At 33.9% G+C, this 20346-nt stretch overlaps 1 protein-coding gene and 1 non-coding gene across 14 annotated transcripts in view; one reads left to right on the forward strand and one right to left on the reverse strand.

The window, feature by feature from the left end:
• The window catches only part of Ank2 (ankyrin 2), a 227041-nt gene that overhangs the window by 139289 nt on the left and 67406 nt on the right, over positions 1 to 20346 (reverse strand). The gene's annotated exons all lie outside the window — the stretch shown is intronic.
• Trnaa-agc (transfer RNA alanine (anticodon AGC)) lies at positions 12189 to 12260 on the forward strand. The gene has a single exon. It is a non-coding gene; the product is annotated as a tRNA-Ala (tRNA).

The following is a 20346-nucleotide window of genomic DNA, read 5'->3' on the forward strand; positions in this document are numbered from 1 at the left end:
AAGGAAAGAGACATTATGAAGTAAACCTTTCAAATGACGAAGTTACATAGCATACCTTCACACTGAATAAATCATATATGTCATTACTATTATAAGCCTAGATCACAGTTGACCAATTCCCACAAACAATTCATAAAGAAATAAATAAATGAGGAGAAGTAACTATTACTTCTCTATTATAGTTATGAATTTATGCTTGCAATTCTAACAGCAAATTCATGAAATATTTCCAAATGAATTAGAATCCTCTTTTACTCAAAAAAAAAAAATTAAAATTAAAAAATGTCATGAAAAAAAAAGAAATGAGGAGAAAAGAACAGAGTGAAAATATTTTTCTCACTTTAATACCAGAGATTCACATTTTTCATCTCCCAAAACTGCTGAAGATACTTATTATTTATCTTAATCTACATAGTTCTGTGCTATGTAGATATTCTATAGAGCATATAGAATTCTCACTATATATAAAATAATATATAATGTCCTCTGTATTTATCAATTCATAAACTATTTAAACAGACCTGTATTGCCTTGAATATAAACAATTTAGTTAGTATTCTTATGGGTATAAATTATTGCTTATACCAGAATAGGCTAGAAGAAATTGCAAATTTGATTGAAAGTTTAAAAAAAAATCTGTATCTTACCATTCTGATTGAAATAGCATGGCCTGATGGCCTGTACTGAACATGATTTTATTATTTTAAAATCATTCTGAAATGTTACCATTTTTCTAATTATTTAATTAATTAAATATAAAAATCCAGCTGCTAGTAGCTAAGTCATCACTGAAAAACAGCAAACAAGAGGAACACACATGTCCTCATGGAGCACACATTATAGGAATATTACATTATTATGGAGTTGGGCAAAAATTCACAAGATTATTCTAAAACTAAGTTTAAATTGGCAGGTTACCTTTTCATTAGATCCTTAGGAATAATATAAGCCCCATTAAGAAAAGAAGAAACACCAAAAAATTATTTAAAAAATAAAGCTTGTGTAATAGTTCATAAACTCTCAAAACCCAGCAATTCTCCCAAAACCACAAGAATCTTAAAACATTGATAATTTCCTCAAATTTTCCATGCATTAACAAGAATGTGTAAAAACAGAGGTGAATATTCAGAGATTTTTTTAACTTAAAAGGAGAAAAATAGCATTGTAAAATTATTTTATTAACATAAAAATTCTTCTATATACTGTCTGACTGTGGAAATGGTATTCAAATGCCCCAAATCCAGCAAAATATATACAGAGTGTACAAGCAGAATAAGTAATTTTAAATTTGATTATAAAAGAAAATCTGCAGGCTTCAAATGGTAGAAGAAAATTTAAAACTTAAAAAAGAAATATTATAAGAAGAGTGAATTAACAGTGTTGTAGGATTCAGGAATAATTTGCTGGCTCGATAGCATACTTTTTAAACACAGCAAGCAGGTGAAATCTTGTATATTTTAAGAACAATGAAGAGGTGGCGGAAGGATGGAATTAGAGATTCAAAGGAAGGGAAAGCCAGGGAAGATGGTTAAAAACAATGAGTGGGTGTGGAATGGGATCTTTCATGACAAGTAAAAGGCAGGGATGCAAAAAGAGAAAAAGAACTTTTAATCGAGTACAACAATTTGCTGACATTTTTCCTCCAGCGGAATCTCATAGCTAGAATCAGGAGAAAGGAAAATAGACAGTGGTTTCCAGATCCACAGGGCAAAGGAAATGAACCATCCTTTGGCCTGTGCCTCTACAACAGCCCCAGCCCTGGGTGGTGAGCTGTAGCAGAACCTCCTCTAGCTGAGCAAGGCAGCAAATGCTGAGGGCCAAGGAGACATGCCCACTATGACCTCAATGCTTCCTGACTTCCAGGCCACCCCTCACACACCTGGCTGCCCAGAATGTCTGCCTAAGTGTTCTTGAGTATGTTCCCAATGCTTCCTCAGACTTCTTCCTTGTCATCCTCCCAAGGGTTCTTTGGTTAGCTGAATAAAGGGCCTCATATATATCAATATCCTCATCTTTGGAACATGTAAACTACCTTATGATAAAAGGAACTTTGCAGACATGATTTAATTAAAGACCTCGACACCTGGATTAGCCAAATGGGCTCAATGCCTTTGCAAGGGTCTTCATGAGAGGGAAGTAAGAGTTCAGAGGGAGAGAAGACGCTACACCGTGGGCTTTAAAGATGGAGGAAGGGGTTATGATTCAAGGAATACAGCTCCAGAAGTTGGAACTGTCAAGAAAAATAGACTCTTATCTAACATCTCCAGAAGGAAACAACAATGCCAACCTTTGGATTAAACCCAGTAAGTTTAATTTTCAAAACTGGGAGAGAATAAATTCGTTGTTGTTTTAAGCCATTGAACTTGTAGTAATTTGTTACAGCAGCAACAGGAATCAAATACACACCCTAAGAGTTGCTTACTAGGGAGAGTGGAAGTAGGAGATGAACAGAGCTTAGACTGGTGGTCCTGAAATGCAGACGAAGCCAGGGATAGAAGAGCAGAGGGGCTGGCCATAGGCCAAGGTCCAGGCTTGGACTCCTCTCACCATAGTTCTTGTGTGGAACTGTTCAGACTCCAAGTCTATATATGGATTTGCCATGTTGTTGTAGTAGTTATCAAAATAGAACACTTATTTAAAAGTTTGTTATTTCAATCTATATTTTATAATTTTAAAAATTATAAGTGGGTCCCTTTTGCACTCTTGCCTTGGACCTGCAAGTATTAAAGGAATGTAAAGTGGTAGAAAGAAAAGAGAGAGAGAGAGAGAGAGAGAGAGAGAGAGAGAGAGAGAGAGAAAGAGAGAAGGAGAGGGAGAAAGAGAGAGAGGGAGAGGGAAAGGGAGAGGATAGGGGAGAGAAATCAAGGCTTACAAAATAGAGTAAACAGAGGGGAGAGGACCATGATAGGAAATTTTAAGATTTTGGTGACAGTACATCACAAATACCATTTGTGTGCATTGTATCATAACCTTGTGTGCCAGGGCTTCCAACAGAGGAGGAAAACAAATATTAACAATGAAAATAAAGATGATCCACTGAGCTTCTGCTACATTAGCCACTGTGAGAAATGCATTCAATATATGTTCTCAAATTATAGTGAGTGCATGCCCCAATTTGCCTAGAATAGCTCACATTTATGCAAAATGTCCTGGAGTATCTCAGTTTGGATGATTAATGACCCAACCCTATCTCTAATACTTAGTATAGTGCTGCAACATTAGCACTATTTCCCCTACTAAAATGAATCAGCTAAGGTCTAATACATAGGCAATTTGGCCAAAGTCTCATAGCTAATTATTGTTCATGAATAACCTTCTTGTAATGGAGTTGGAACTTTATTTGTAGCTGAGGAATCCTCAGCCTGGCTATGAGATAGAATCTCCCCTAGAAACTGTTAGAAATGCCTAGGTACCACTCTATCACCATACTCCTACCAAACTGGAGTCTCCATGTGCAAAGCCTGAACACATGCACTTTTTACAAAACTCATTTTTTTGAAAGCACCCAAGGAAATTTTTTTATAAGTGATGCAGAATGGTTGACTGGTTTGGGGTAGGAAGTACCATGATTGCACCTGTATTTTAGAAAGTTTACTCTTTCTAAAATGAATACCTTGGCTTGGGGTGGTAGGAGAAGAGAATGGAAACATGGTATTAATCAGTTTTTGCAGAATTCGCAATAGGGTACATAAAAGAAGGAAACATGAGCTAAGGCAACACTGGTTAAGAGATGAGGGAATTGTTTACTGATATAAAACACATGAAATGAGACAATAAAGATTTAGTGCAGATTCTAAAGATGTGCAAATGATCCTTTCTTATCATACTGCTACTTAAAAAGAAATATCCCACTTGAGAATGTGAATACTCCTCTGAGTAATTAGGACAAAGCCCAGCAGCACATTAACACCATTGTAAATTTTACAGGAAAGCATTCATCTTCACACATAAGTGACTTAACCACACAGCATAATTGGTCTCTGTGTACATGCATTAAGGCACTTGCCCATATATTATGTCTCAATGTTTTTCTAAAATAGTCCGAACGCAAGTAGGTATGAAAGTATATATAGTTTCTCATGTTGCTATAAAAAAAAAAAGTCAAAGATCCCTACAGCTGGGGTTGATATTGGTGGGTGCAAGAAATACAGCATCGGCAGTTGTTAAGAGCATTCTGACATAACCCATAAGTTCCTCTAGCAACTAATAATTAAATATTTTTGAACATTACCCCTGTCTGTAGGAAATTACTAATTATCTGTCATTCATTTATATTTATTCAACATAAAATGTGTTTGGTGACACTTCATTGTCAGAAATTGTTGTTTAGCCTTAGTGATTCAGAGACAAAAAATAAAAATATCTGTTTGTAAGAACTCACAGTCCAGAGCTAAGATGAACAAATTAGCAAACTACAGTTCAGTGAACACATCAGTTTATTAAATAATTAATTAAATAAATAAATAAATATTTTTTTTATTTTTAAAGTGATATATTGGATATAAGGAAAACATAGATAAAGGACACAGAACTCAACTGTCTAAGGAAATTGTATCTGAAGGATGTTACTGGGAGTGACTCAGTGTGAACTGAGTCATGGAAACACCTAAGTTAGACCCAGAAGCAGAAAAGGTGTTTCAGACAGAAGAAACAGTATGAGATGAGAACACGTAGGACAAATGGAGACCTGCAAATAATTCAATGCTAGAGGGGAGAGGAGGTAGAAGATAGGCAGAAAACAGTCCCATCTGCCTTGCTGGGGAGTCTGGATTTTATTTTTAACGCCTTGGGAATCACTGGGTTTTAAACAGGGGTTCACCATGAACACATTTGCATTTTAAGGAAATGACATTGCCAAGAATGGAGAGGATGACATGGAAAGTGGCCAGACTATAGTCTAGCAGAGTGGAAAGAAGATTTTCATCATAATCCTGAGAAGAAGTGAGATTTAGAAATATTAATATGACTTTGGTACTTCAAAATATAATTTAGTATTGAGGCATTTATATTAAACTTCATGATTGAAAAGATTAGTTGTGGTTTCTTTCAGTCTGTATTATAGGTCATTGATAACTTATTTTTATAGATACATTAAATAGTTATAACTTTTTTCCAAATTCAGAATCTTCCTGTATTTTAGAGAATTTAAACACATAATATTATTTTTTCCCAATTATGTTAGTAATGTACAATGAGCCAAACTAGACTGGGTTTTTTGAAAGAAACAAATATAGATCCTGCCCCCAAAGAGCAGATAATATAACACATTACATAAAATAGATTCATACAGAATCAATAATACATATTGCCCAACATGAGTAAAAGCCTATTTAAGAATGCATTTGAAAATAATTCTCAAGTCCTTAAATTTTTTTTTTAATTGAGAATCTCTTAGCTAGATAGATATATAAAAAATGTCAATGCATCCTAACACATTACCACTCGGCTAAAGCTGTTCCTGAGATAATTTTGTAGATCAAGCATGAACTAAATCATAGTCTCTGAAATATACTACTCTGAAGTCAAGCATGGAAATTATGAAAACCTCTAATGGTTTATAAATTAATACATCTGCAAATTGCCTATTATTATGTTATTCTTACTTTTAATTCAATATTGCAAAGCTCATTAAGTACCTTTCAATGATTAAGAAACTGTCTTGTTTTTCTAGTTGGAAATACTACAGATGAAAAGGAAGTTGTCATTTTACAGTTGAGGAATCTTTAACCCAGAAACTGACTGATTGCCAAGTGGACTGACCAGTTACAGAGGTAAAGGAGAAAATTGGAGGTGAGTAAATACAATAGTGGCAGAGATGCTTTGAGACTCTTACCATATCCTTCTTCTCTTTTGTACAAGTGTTATTCTGTCATTCTGAGAAGTTTTTTTTAATACTTATAAAAAATTTTAGCACATAGTATGTGCTCAATAAATATTTTAAAAGATAAACAGATAAAATAGAATGAAATACAAATTCTCTTAATGCCTGTGGTGGTTTCAATATACATCTGCAAATTCTTTGACACTTCTCTCAAAAAGTGGAGCCGAATTCCGCATCTTTTAAATGTAGGACATCTTAGTAGTTTGCTTCTAAGGTATTGATTATGTGGGATGGTTGGTATGTGACTTTGAAGGCTAGGGTTTTAAATCTATAGCCTTTTAGCATCGCTTTCTCTTTTGGGTTATCTTCTCTGGAGGAAATGAGCTGCTATGTTAGATGACACTCAAGCAGCCGCTCATGTGGAGACTCACATGAGAAGAAACTCAGAACTCCCACCAACAACTAGAACCAACTTGCTAACTGGGAGAAAAACCTGGGAGTATATCCTGTATCCTCAAAACCTTTAGCCCTGGACAACATCTGCACTATAATCTCCCAACAGACTCTGAACCATAAGTGCATAACTAAGCTACCACTGAATTCCTGATCCATTGAAATGGTGACAATAATAAATGTTGATTTTTGTTTTAAGCTGCTAAGTTTGGGAACAACTTACTATGTGATAATTGCTAACCAATCTAACTTCCACTGAGCTCCTACATGATCAGGCCCTTGTCCACCTTGCCAACCACACCTTTTTCCACTCTCACTCCATGCTACTTCCTTTTTCTTTAGGAAAGAAATTTACATCCTAGGCAGTTAACTTCAAATTTTGTAGTCACATACCTCTTAAAATGCTATCTAACCTGGAAAGTCTAAAAATAAAAGATTTATTGGGGTTTCCCTGTTTGAAGTTGACTGAGTGATGGCTCTTCAGCAAGGTCTTCCCTAACCCTAAATTACCAGGACAGTTTTGTTTCTGTTTTTAAACTGTGTTATGTGCCAAGGAGCACATCAGGGATCCTCCTTGTAGAATGCTGTTTTAAGAGTTAGCTGGGCGGGAAAGCACAATGACAAAGCAGCTGTCACCATGTGTTAGCTTTCATGACAGTGCTTCAGAAGCAGGAAAGATTAGGTCTTTGCAAAAAAAAAAGAAGATGCAATAGGTAGCTTGTGCTTATTTGCCTAGATGAAGCAATATGTAGCCTAAGAGAGCTTTAACAATTTCAGTTTTAAATGTTTATAATACCCTTAATATTTGCCAGTTTTCTGAAAGTATCATGCATATTCTGCACCTACTGGAAAACACCATCAAGAAATTTCATGACCATTTGAAACAATAGAAAAGTGGGAATGGTTGTAGACAGCTCAGGGTCTCAAACTAGTGAAACCTGAATTGCCTTCTAAAGATGTCTCCTGACTTTTGCAGGCAAGTTGGCTTAATGATTTAGGCTTTTACATAGAGCAGAATTCTTCAGCATCCTTAACCATGACCTTCTGGGAAGCTTTTCATAAGATGCGACTGAAAACTGGTTAGTAACTACTCGAGGTACCATCCCTGAAACTATGCACCATCTTCTTCTTTGAATTAGCATTATGAGAGATAAGGTTGAGAAAACAACATCCCTAAATTATTGCCAAGCTTTAGGATTGGGATGATTCAAATTATTTCCCTAAATATATTGTGAATACACAGCTACAAAGGATGTTTTTCTAAAAAAATAAAAAATAAAAAAATAACCCAATGGATAATAATTGTAGTCACTAAAATAAAGACTACTTTCTGTACTTTGGGGATGTACTTAGAACAAAAGAACAAAAACTATGATGATATACTTGATTGGTAGTTAATGAAATCTATCTCCTCATCATCTAACAGCAAGCAGGTCATCAAATAACTTAAACCAATCAACACATTACATTCTCTTTAATACAATGACTTGTTATAGTTTGCTCAAGAGAATTAAGCTGCTCTAATCAATCAAATACAGGATTTTCTTTTGGAAAACTGGGACAGACCTGTTCTCTTATTTTAACTGTGAATAAGAAAAAAAAAAAAAAAATCTGGCTCCAATCTTAGGCCCACAAAGAAAGCCAGACTAGAATAAAGCTTACATTACAAATTATAGCAAAGGGAAAGAATTTGAGTCCTTGGTTAGAAATGAGCCATCATGGTGGAAGTAGGGGGACATACAGAAATATGTCCTAGAGCTCACCTTACCTATTTAAGTTTTCTATTTAGAAAGTCAAGAAATTGCCTTTTTTAATTTATTCAAGTAGGAGGTGAGTATTTTCCTTATTTGCAGTCAAAGGCATCCTAATTGATATAATAGTTAAAGCAAAATAGAGCTTATATTACTAGCATTAGTTTTTTTTTAAAAAAAGCACTTCCTAAGAACCTGGTAGAGTGTTATAAACATATCAGAAATAATAGTATGAAAAGCTAATTTATTATTATTTTGGTTAAAACATTATTCTATGATCCTAAGAGATCTGCATAGAACATCTAAGATAGGTTTATCAAGAAGATATATTCCATGCTTGTATAGTTTTATCAAAATGGATTCTACTGTCATGTATAACTAAGAACCAATTTTTTAAAAAGTATGAGTTTAAACTACAAAAGAGCAGATGGATCAGTTTCAAGAAATTAGGTCCTGCAAGTGATGAGATTCTAAAATATTTTTTTTCCCCTGTGTAAGTGGAAAATACAAAATGAGGTATCCAGTAGTAAATTTTCTTCCAATGGTATTTCTGCCTATACAATGCTAACTTTTATTTAAATTGCCAATAGAAATGTTAAGTTTAAGTCCTTCTCATTACATAACATAAAATTTTATAATAATGCCTTTATGATCCACATATAATAAATAATTTTAATAACACAAACTAAAATTAAATTTTGCAGATGTAACACCAGGACAAATTTCTATAGAAGCAATAAAATTTTTTTGACTATCAGAGAGGAAGCTACCAGACTGATGAATATTTGAATTTTTAAACTGGGTGGAAATTAATTCCCTGATACGTTTCTAGACTTCCAAATTGCTAGAGAACATAGATTATAAGTTTCAGATCTTCAATGTGTAGTATGATTTGCTTGGCACTAGCAAGTGCTTTAAAAATGTACATTATTGAACAATTTCATAAGTGACCCAATAACTCAGAAGCAAGAGAAAATGTATTACCTCGAAAGGCAAAAATAACAATACTCTGTACAGTTCCACAACCCTGAGAAAATCAAGTCAGTAATAATCACCATGGGGTGTTTAATTTTTCCCCAACAGAGTAAAATCCATAAATATGAATAATTATCTTGAATTAAGCCACAGTCCTAACTTAACTGATCATTTTTTTTATGTTGAGGTTGATATGTTGATAAGAAGAATGAAAGAACTTTGACTTTCCTTAAACTACACAGAATAAGCTATAACTCTTCACCTCTCTCGTATATTATACCAAAAATATATTTTTAATGAATGATTGCCAGACAGTTTTCTTATTTCTACCCACTGATTTGAGAAAATGAAATGCTGCTCCATGTCTCTAAAAACACATCTATCATAAAAATATCATATGATTCATTTAGACCAACTCATCCAAAGCCACCTGTTTCCACAGCTAGTAGGCTTGGCTTTGTTAATCCATGTATAAGGTAACAGTATAGCATTTTTTATTGCCTAAGATCTCCAACCAGAAAGTTTAAATCTTTAACCAGATGAAATTATTGCTTCCTTCAGCAACGTCAATCATTTTTGTCATTAATGATTACTGTTAAGATGATAGAGTACTTTGCACGTCAAGTCAAAAGACACGTAGTTTGACGGCATGCTGACACAAATACACTGATATAGTTCATGGGATTCAAAGATTTTTTAAAATTTCCCAAAGTAAAAGTTTCATTTCCATGAATTCCATAATATTTACTGTAAGTTTTCTCAGTCACTCAACAGTGGGAAGAATTATAAGGATATTTTTACCCCATGTCTGAAATTCACAGTTTGGATACAAACAAGGTATCATTTCAAATCATTTTACATGAATTTGATGTATATAGAGAATAGAACATTAGAACAAGACCTGGGGATATAAATAGGTTCAGTAATTTTTGAGTAACACAGGAGTTAAGCACATTGAAAGCATTAATATAAAACTCTTCTATTTCTAAGAGTAGGGTTTTGTCTGTGCTGACTTACCCTTATCAGAGCTCTTTCAAAAGCTTCTAGGGAGTTAGAACAGGTGGTGCTCCCAGGCAGTGCCGAGATCAAGAAGGGAAGTAACCCGAGTGATACACTCAATATTTAACAGCTGCTTAACACACTCTAGTTCACCATTTGCCAAAGATACAACTTCAAAGAATAAATATTTTCCATGTAATAAAGCAAACACTTATGTCGATAACTAATGGGTTCACTGAGTCACATAGACAGACGTACGTCCTTTGGAATACTTATTTGGAATTTATAACTTTATAATTTTCACATATATAAAGGATATAAGCCTACTTAAAACTATTTCAATTATATAATTAAAATTAAATTATTATTAATTAATAGTTTGATTGTGATAAATAATTGTATTATTTAATAATACATTTAGTATTTTATATACATATAAATGTATTTTATATCTATGCATATTTATGCTTATACATACACACACACACACACACACACACACACACGTATATATATAATTGGACCTCAACATGTACAAAGAACACATTCATTTTTCTTTTGGGCTGTTTGTAGCAAGGGCTTTTTCTAACCATTCAGCATGAAGCTCCCAGTTCCCAAACTATGTTATACCAAGGAAAAGTTGTATGCTGCTATCATTCTCCCCATCCCACCCTCAGATAATAATGATCTGAAAGCTTCAATTAACAATTAACCAAAATAACAGATGATGTTGTCCTCAACTCCAAACCACTCATTATCTATTCTTCAATGATCTAAATAGATAGGGATAGTAATAGGGGGAATGGAATCACTGAGATATTAAGTAACGAGCCTAAGGTCATAAAAGTGGCAAGTGACAGAGTAGGGTTCTTAACTGCTAGACCATACAGACTTCCACATCAACATCTCTGTCCATAGTGTCCCTGAAGTAATTCAACATTATTTTATCATCATCTTTTCTCTCTTACTCAAAAGTAGAGTGGAGTCGGCCTTGCTGTTGTTTCCAGTACTGATGTCTTTATTTTGCTCTTCACTGAAAAGATACATCTTTGTTGCTTTACATTTTAATGTCAAGGTTTTGTTCTATCACTTTCTTGCTGTTAACATCTTCAATTCCATAAAGCATTTAAATGTAAATTTTTAAACATAAGAATTATACCAAGTTCTGTTCAGACAATGTACAGGAGAGTGTTTTCTACAATCAGATAGTGGATGAATATCTTTTGATCATATTGTTGATTTACATGTATTTCGATTCCTGAAAATCCAATTTTGAAGGGATGCTGTTTGTGAATGAAAAGAGAGATACTTTTATCATAATATGATTTTGTGATCTTTTAAATATTTTTAAAAAATATTCCCCAGTGACTTGAAAAGAACAGATACTATCATTGAGGTCGTCCTGCAAGCACATTCAGATGAAGCTTCAACCTGGACTTCACGCATGCAAATTTGTGTGGGATATTTAAAGTCTAATATGCCACTCTTAGATATGAATCCTACTACCTTGATTCAGTATTAGCTTTTTTTTAGTTGTAGATGGACACAATACCTTTATTTTATTTATTTATTTTTATGTAGTGCTGAGGATCAAACCCAGTGTCTCACACATGCCAGACGAGCGCTCTACAACTGAGCCACACAATCGGTTAGCACGTGGTACTTATAAGACAGTATTAGCTTTTTAAAGAGTAATTCATTTCTGCCTTTAAGCCAAAGAAAATCTCAGCCCAATAACAGGAGAGGACAACTATTTGATACATAGGATACAATTATGCAGGCATTGAGCTCTGAATAAATTGGTGAACATGAAAATATTTTAATAACTGATTTGTAGAATTTTTGGATTGTCAATTAAATAACTGCTTCTGTATACCATTCTTTTGTCTTTTCCTTTTCTATTCAGATTCTCATTTCTTTTCCTCTTTTCATTACATTGGCTAAGGCTTTAGTGTAATGTCAAATAGTATCACTAACAAGAATTCTCCAAACATCAGTATTCTTGGTATATCAGAATTCTTGTTAGTGGCTCTAATGAGAATAACGAAGTAGTTTTTGATATATTCTGGAAGCTGTATATCAGTATACCTAGTTGGGTAAAATTTATTAAAATTTAAATGAAAATTTTATTAAAATGTAAATGAAATCTATTAGTTTAAATTATTACTTAAAATACTAAAATGTGGGGCTGGGGTGTGGCTCAGTGGTAGAGCGCTCGCCTAGCCTGCGCGAGGCCCTGGGTTTGATCCTCAGCACCACATAAAAATAAATGAATAAATAAAGGTATCATGTTCAACTACAACTAAAAAATAAATATTAAACAAAAATACTAAAATGCTAGGGGAAAAAGTTGTATTATGGAGAACTATATTAACTCATAAAAGTGCCACTAACTAGTTCTTCTCAAGACTTATTTTTGAGATTGATTCCCAGATAGTAAATATCTTTCCAAATAATGGTTACATGGAACTTTAAAAAAAAAAAAAAAAAAAAAAACTAACCCAGGGGCTGGGATTGTAGCTCAGTGGTAGAGCACTTGCCTAGCATGTGTGAGACACTGGGTTCTATCCTCAGCATCTCATAAAAAATAAAATAAATTAAATAAAGGCATGCTGTCCATCTACAACCACAAGAATTTTTAAAAAAAAGTACTAACCATATAGATTAATAACACGGAGTATTTTTTAAATAGCAATTTAAAGTTATTCTGCATAGCTTCATATTTGCAACTTTATGCTCACTGATACCTTGTTCTAAATAAGATATATTAACACTATATTTTATATATTATATGTATGTATATGTGTATATATATGTGTGTATATATATATTTCAAAAATCATTTTATTACTATAATACAAACAAATGTAAACAATACATTTTATTTTATTTTTTATTCAATAAGTATTTACTTAATGAAGGAATAAATGAATCTTTAAACTAAATGAACACACAAACAATACAGGTTGGCACAATACAGATGGGAAATCAAAACTATGAGTTAAGACGGAGTGATCCCCACAAAAAAATTAAAAAGAGTAAGAATGCACAATTTTGTTAAGACAGTGTTCAAGCCATAATATGAACATTCCAGCATTAACCAACAACATACAGATTTATGGCCATGTACATGGTATATGTTCTAGACAAACTATAGTATCTGTGTGTGATAATTCAATCTTCAAATGTCTCTATCTCAGAGTTTTCAGTTCCAGTATCCTTAAAGCCATTTTAGACATTGTCCCTTTCCCCTTCCTTCCCTCAATTACTCTATTCTTTCAGTTAAACTCTTATATGCCAGACATTGTGCTAAGTTCCTGGAAAAACATAACATATACATTAGATCCACAGCAACCCCTCATAGAATTTACATTATACAGCACCTTAAACAATACATTTTAGGTTTATAATATTTCATTTAGAACTTTCCAAGCTTGAAATTGTCCTCTGAAAGTGATTTTTAAAAATAGTATTTGGCCAAACCACATTTTGTAAATTAAATGACTTCAGTTTTTACCACTGAGAATATCCGAGATGAGAATGCTCATTGTTTCCCCATTAGAGGAAGCTGTAAGCATCTCTAGGACATGGATGGCTATGTTCTAAATGTCCTATCAAATTCCTTAAAAATGTATAGATGTGTTTAGACAAATGTAATTTTCTGTACCCAAATTGACAGCATTCTAAGAAGGTTGTGAAACAAACCAGTTACACAAACTGACTTTGTTTTATTCTTCACTGTGCCAAGAATAAGCAGCAGAGGGCATGAAGAAAGCCTGGTCTTGCAAAAATGCACTCTGACTAAATGTGGTAACAGTGATTACTCACCGTCATGAAGCTCATAAAATTGCCAAGCAGTATTCTAAATGTTACACCTGGGTTGATCTCACAACAACCCCTTATAAGAGGTGCTATTATTATAATCCCATATCACAGACAGAGCACTGAGCACAGATACAGGACTGGTTGGAATCTGAATGCTAGAATTTGACCAGCATGCTTTAAATTTTGTGTTCTTATCCATTTTACTATGCTGCCTTTCTTGGGCAGTATTAAAACAATCTCAAAAACTCCTCTTTTTATTTCATGTCTTGAAGAGTAGAAAAAAAAGAGCAGAAATAAAGAGCAGATTCCAATTATTACATAGAGTTAAGAAGCTGTAGTTAACTGTAATACATTTGCATACAAATTTATATTGACATATTCAGACAACTATTGGACACTGCCCATTTTCCCAAATAAGAAAAGAAATACATACTAAGGATATGGGCTAGAATAATACTTGGAAGGAAATTATTGAGAATTCCACCAACTATGAAGCCTTAGAAAAAATAAAGACATAATACAGTTTTAATTTTCATCCCTCAAGAGTGATTATGCAATTAATCAATGTTTGTTACTTAAACAAAATCACTGTGAAGCTTTGGTTAGTTATTAAATTCTTAATAGAATGGAAAAATTTAATGCCTGATCTCTATGCAAATTATGTATTGAACAGTAATGAAATACTGCAAATAAATTCACTATGCTTATCAGTATTTTAGACATCCATACTGAAAAATTCTATTAAGGAACAATAATGATGTAATTGTTTATAAAACATCACATAGAATAAAGAGAATTTAAATAAATCAAAGGGAAATAAAAAAATGACTACTTCTAAGGAAGGCCATGCTGGTTAGAAGCTGTGAAAAGAGAATTATACTTTTTGTTCCTCACATTTTTGCATTATTTTGATTGTTTAAAACAAGATTGTTGGTGTCTTATACATGAAATTGAGACAGATGAGCAGGCAAACAGAGATAAATCCTCAAAACATGTGGAAAATTTAACCAGATATCAAAAAATAAAAGTTAACAACATGACTTCGGGCAAGATATTTGACTCTGTGGACTTCAGATTCCTATAATAAATATTATGGCTATGATGTCTCTAATACCCACTTCCAGTAAGAAAATTATAAGTCACCTTCCCAAGATCACAGGGTTGTGTGGGTTATGGAAGTAGGATTCAATTCCAGCTTATTCAAATATATGGAGAAAGTAAGGGACATATGCCCCCCCAAATAAAACAAAATATTTAAGTGTTCATCTGTGGAAGACTTACCTTCAAGACATTTCAAACGCTGTCTTATATCCTATTGCTTCTACAACTTTTTGTTGTTATTGTAAAAACACAAAGCCCATTGCTAATTTAGAAGACTGAAAGTTTTTCAAATAGCTTCATAAAATAAGAAAAACACAAAAATATCCATCTAAGATGATGCAATATGTGGAACCTTGCTCTAAAATGCAAGCTGTTTGGTTATTAATCAATTGCACATTAGAGGAAAGAAGAAAGGCTACCTCCATGGTCCAGCTGTCACATCTGTAAAGAACCAAGATCAGATTCATGGCTTGGAATGTTTATCACTAGCTTAACATCAAGGGACCACTGATGCAAGAATCTTTTCCTAGTCAGACAAATCATAATAGCAAGTGACTAAAAGTGGCAAATCTCTGATTTGCTTAAAAGATCTTATTAGAGTTGAATAGTTTTTTACTTTCTCCAGCTCTTTCTTTTTCATGAGTTAAATTCCAGGTTTCTATCACAGTCCCCACAGGCTTTCAAGAGCAACTCTTATCTCCACTGCTCTCCTCTGCTTCTTCCTAACACTCTTTCCTTGCAATGTCAAGCTCACATTTTCTTCTTATTTTTAAGAATTAATACATCTAATAAGTAGGAAGGGGAAGTAATTCAGGATCTAAGGAAACAATAACCACTGATCTAGTGCTTCCCACAAAGATAGAATAATAGCTTTCCCAGGGAGCTAACAATTAAAAAAAAAAATAGAAATCACAACAGGAAGTAACATAGAGAGCTCACTATGTGCTGAAGATTGTGATAATTACACTATTATTTCTTTTAATTCTTACAACAATTCTAAGGATTGTGATAATTGTATTATTATTTCTTTTGATCCTCAAAACAACTCTAAATTTTAAGTTTAAATTGAGTGAACTGTAATTACTCCTTACCTATTTTACAGATAGGCACAAAAATAAGTAACTTATTCAAGTTACTTATAGGTTATGTGGGTTATGGAATTAAGATTCAATTCCAGCTTATTGGACTCTGAACCCTTGCTCCTAACCCCTGCTAAGCTATTATCTGTCCAGGTGTAAATCAAATGCTTATTTCCCTGGACCTGATTAGCTCTCATTTTCATTCTTTCAAGCCTGTCTTAGAAGGAAAGAAAGAAAGACTAACTTTACACTAAGGACCTAGAGTCCTCTGGATAATTATTACTATAACTTTTTCACTTCTTGACATATGCCTCTTATTTTCTTCCTCATCTAACTTTTTCTTCCATGAGAGTGTTGTACCTTAAATGTGGACCCTCTTCTACCTCTTGCTGGCTTCATTGCTTTGTAGTCTCAATCAAGTCCACTGCTTTAATAACCATTTACACCAGATGACTCAGAAATATCTTCCCCTCGAAGCTCCAAACTTGTGATCAAACTTCCTATTAAAACCTCCTCTTGGAAAGTCTAACAAGCCCTTAAAATACAATTCTACATGTTTACCCTCCTCTTCACCAAAAACCCAATACAACCTGTCTTTATCCACAGCTGCCTGAGTCGATTGTGTCACCATCTGTACCCTGAGACAAGGGAGCAAGCCCCTGGTCATCCTGGACCACCCTCCTGAGCTTCTCCCACAGGTCACCACCAAGTGCTCAATAACAGGACACTAGCCTCTCAAAGCACTCCACTTTCCCCACCACCAAACCACCACTTCTCCATTCCCAGCTTACATTCCCTCTCATCTGGAATCCATCACTGTGATGGTCCCCAAAGTTTGCTTTGTACCCCTCACTGGCCTCCTCCAAGTTTTCTAAGCTACATTAGGTGATATTTGCAGAATCCAAAACAAAATCCTGATTTATCTGTTGGATACACAAAAATCTGCTGGGCGAGATTGTTTTGTATTGGCAAGTTGTATTTAGTGTCATTTTTTTTTCCTTCTTTGTTCTGTGGTTTGTGTTTCCTGGTGATTTCACCTGGCATTGGTGCCATGAGAGCTGAGGTTTGAGGTGTATGCTGTAGTTCTACTTTTCCTTTTACTGTTGGAATGCCTTATCCTTTATTTTAATTCATAAGAAAAGAAAGGGCCTTCAGTGAAAAATTGGACCTCTTATTTCTATTAATGAAACTTTAAAGCCTTCTTTGCCATTTAACTTTCTCCCTACAAGACTTACCTACCTACAAATTTAGGTTCCTTAAGAAGACAAATATATTGTACTAAGATAAGTTTGTGAAATGATGAATAGGACACCAACCAAAGATTTTAGATTTGATGATGTCTTTGCCATTATTTAATTTTCTTTTTTTTTTTGCCTTTACAAAATTTTTTTTATTAGTTGCTCATGACAATACAATGATCTTGACATATCATACATAATTTAACTTTCAAGAAAAAAAAATAACAACTAGGATTCAGCCTTTCCCAGTCATCTCTTCAAAGATAAATGAGCATTCAGACAAAATGTTCTGATATTAATTTTGCTTCAAAAGTTGAAAAACTAAAATCAGAACATCATGTATCTTCAGATATGTATGTGAGTGTTTAACGTACTGCTAATTTCAAGTTGGAGTTTACTGGAATAGGGGATAGCTATGTCTTTCTAAAAATATTCAATTCAGTTAGCCAAGCACATTGGGAAATGGAAAATTGGAGAAAGCATATTTCCTTTCACTTGGAGCATGGTGGAATAGACCCTCTAACAAACTCGTAATGACCCAATAGGCTGGCATTCAGAGTCAAAGAGATAACACAAGTGTCCTGACTTCTTTTTATTCTGTGTCAAATGTGAGTCCCTATCTTCATCTGAACTTCAGGAATTTCTACTACAGATAGTGATGCTCCTACCTGAAAAAAATAAGAGTATTACTAAGAAAACACCATATGTATATTGGAGGGGAAAAAACCTGAAGATAGAAACTTTTTTTTTTTTTTGGAATCTGAGTTGAAACTAGACCATGGATCCCATTTTATATAAGTGTGTGTATGTGTGTGTATGTGTGTGTGTGTGTGTGTGTGTGTGTGTAAGAGAGAGACCGAAAAAGAACAGAATGTTTCATTATGAGTTTTTGCTTCAAGATCCAAGGATGCCTGTGACCATATGGAAGCAATTCAGGGTAATGGGCATGCTGGCCAAGTGTGTGGGCTTTCTTCCCCTTCACAGTCCAATTCAAATTATGTGTGACAATGGGTTAGGGCCAATGAAGAGAAAACTATTGGAAGCTGCACCTGAAAAGAAAGCCTTCACTAATTCAAGGCCAGCCTGGGTAACTTACTCAGACCTTGTCTCAAAGTGAAATTAAAAAAGGCTAAGGTACATGTAGCTTAGTGTACAGCACTTGCTTAGTGTGTTGAATGTGTGCAGGCCTGGATTCAATGCCCAGTATCACCAAAAAAATTTCAAAAATTAAAAAAAGAAGACCCTGAATGCAAGATTCTATCACTGGGCTGTAGCTTTATGACACCTGAAATCTGCTCCAATGCAGACTGAGCTCTGCGGACTCATACTTCTTGAGGAGCCTCATGAGAGCTTTTAGCACTTTCCTTCTTCCTGTCCTCCTAAAGAGCAAGAAACTTTATTGTATCCATCTTCCAAAATTTAGCTTAGCTTCTGCTGTCTGAAAAACAATATCCTAGGATATGACTTACTTTATTTATTTATTTTATTTTTTTGTGGTGCTGGGGATCAAACTTAACACTTTAAGCATGCTAGACAAATGTTTTACCACTGAATGGCATCCCCAGCCCTAACTTGCTCCTTTTTAAATGTCAAAAAATGTATGCATGATATATCATGAGCTTTGTAATGTTTTGAAAAACCAATAAAAAATAAATAAATAAATAAAATAAAAAAATGTATGCAACATAAAAAGGTCTGTTTTATAAAATCAAAAGGACAAATAGAGACTTTGAAGGTAATTTTGCATTAGTACAGGGGTCATTCTGATTTTAATGATGTTATATTTAGTCAATATATTAGACATCCAAAGGAAAAATATTCTCATAATTAAAATTCATAAATTTTTCAGAAAAAATATTAAAAAGGGGGACCCTAAGGCCAAATTTTCTTGAAACCAATAGCAAAACCTCTTTCATGTTTTGAATATTTTGCAAAGCTATAGCATTTATAGTTTATAAAAAGTACTAGGTGAAAATTTTCCATCTTAACTCTTTGCATAAATTCTACTTCAGGAGAATCAGCTTATATGGACCTGAATATGACTTAAGCTAGAAAAAAAAAAGTAATTTTAAAAATTAGTGGTGGCACATACCTATAAACCCAGCGGCTCAACAAGCTCAAAGCCAGCCTCCGCAACTTAGCAAGGCCCTGTCTCTAAATAAAATACAAAAAAAAGGCTGGGGATGTGGCTCAATAGTTAAGGGACCCTGAGCTCAATCCTTGGTATCAAAATATGTATACACACACACACACACACACACACACACACACACATTCTTTGGGTCTAAGGAAAGGTAGAACTTTCATAGGAACTATGAGAAGGAATGTCGCATGGAATGAAGATTATGGGCAAGCAAAGGGACCATCTGAGTCCCAGCTTGCCATCAACAATGACAGAGTAAAGGAAGATCAATAGACATACACAATGGGCCACAGATGGTGCATGGTCATCAATATTATTACTTGTATTATTATTATATTAACATCTACTGTTAGGAATGATAGAAATTGCAACAAAGCTAATTCTTAATACATGAAGAGTGTGTGTGCATATGTTCAGCTTTTAATCATATATCTGTGAATTCCTAAAATTATTTTTTTAAAAAAAGTATGACCAAAAAAATCTTCTCCCAAGAAGTTTACCATCTTGGAGAAACTGTAGATACACAATAAGCCAAAGATAAGCCAGTATCAATGGGCAGAAAGCAAACAAAAACTGCAAGTATTTTAAGGAATTAATTCATGGCTCAGAATATTTAAAATTTTTTTCAAAAGCATAATTGTTTACAAGATAGAATTAGAACATTTTTTAAATCATGTCTTTGAGTCTAATAGATTTACAGTTTACAAAAGTAACCCAACAAATGCCCATGCAGACAGATGGAAAGCATTCATACTTGTGTGGAACATGTTATATGTCTAGTAAAGATTTCCTGAGTGTGCCTGTTTTTAGAAAGCAACAGCTATCCTCAGAACAAACAACATTCCTCAATTCACTCTGATCTGATGTTCAGTCCCATTATTTCACCAAGACAGCTTTCACTGAGGTAGATGAGACCTCCATATCACTGAATCCAGGAGACCAAAGAACCAAGCCAGAGAGC

Source organism: Callospermophilus lateralis, chromosome 8, assembly GCF_048772815.1.
Source record: "Callospermophilus lateralis isolate mCalLat2 chromosome 8, mCalLat2.hap1, whole genome shotgun sequence".
Lineage (NCBI taxonomy): Eukaryota > Metazoa > Chordata > Mammalia > Rodentia > Sciuridae > Callospermophilus > Callospermophilus lateralis.